Source organism: Bos indicus, chromosome 3 (assembly GCF_029378745.1).
Source record: "Bos indicus isolate NIAB-ARS_2022 breed Sahiwal x Tharparkar chromosome 3, NIAB-ARS_B.indTharparkar_mat_pri_1.0, whole genome shotgun sequence".
Taxonomy (NCBI): domain Eukaryota; kingdom Metazoa; phylum Chordata; class Mammalia; order Artiodactyla; family Bovidae; genus Bos; species Bos indicus.
This window is the reverse complement of record NC_091762.1, coordinates 351,672-352,462: the sequence shown is the minus strand read 5'-3', so window position 1 is coordinate 352,462 and position 791 is coordinate 351,672.

Here is a 791-nt window from a genome sequence, read left to right as displayed (position 1 = left end):
CCTTACTACTTAACAATAATCTTTGATGTTCAGACTGCCTGCCCGCTTTGTTACAAACGTGTATATAGCCTGACTCCCTTTCCTGCCTCCTCAGAACAGTTTTCTCAGGGTTACTGAGACACTATTTCCCAGGCTCAGTCTTCCAGGCTCAGAGTCGTTAACATTCCCACGAAATAAAATAACTCTCTACTTTCAGGTTGTGACTAATTTTTTAGCCAACACCAAAAAACACAAAACAATCTAATATAGATTGCACTCCCTCAAGCAAGTTCTACTCCTTTCTGCCAAAATCAGTCTTCTGGATGCATTTCCAGTTGGAATTACAGTAGTGTTTTTGTTAACTTTTCCATAAAGCTTATTAAATTTACTCCAGTTGGCCTCAAGTGATTTTTAAACAGTTGTTTACACTGTAAGTAGGACATGAATGCAGATTCCTCACAGCATTTGTTTATAAGTTTGCACCCACACCAGAGGGAGTGTGGGGCACAGGAAGATGGGTTCCAGGCGTCAGTCTTGTTTTTGCAGTGTCTTTCATGTGCTAGGGACTCCGCGTTTGTTCACTGAACCTATGGAGGGCCCCCGGAAGGGAGGGCTGCCGCTTGCAGTGTGTAATGCAGCGCTGGACGCAGAACCGCGACTTTTCCTAGCTCGGCAGACCTTAAATCCAGCTCTTCCTGCCCACCCCGCCTTCCCAGACCAAAATCAGCCGGAGAAAGAGGGCGGGGCGTAGGCGGGCTGTGGGCGGTGGCCTCGCTGGGCGCCTGCGTGGGTCGGAGCCAGGTGGGCAAGTA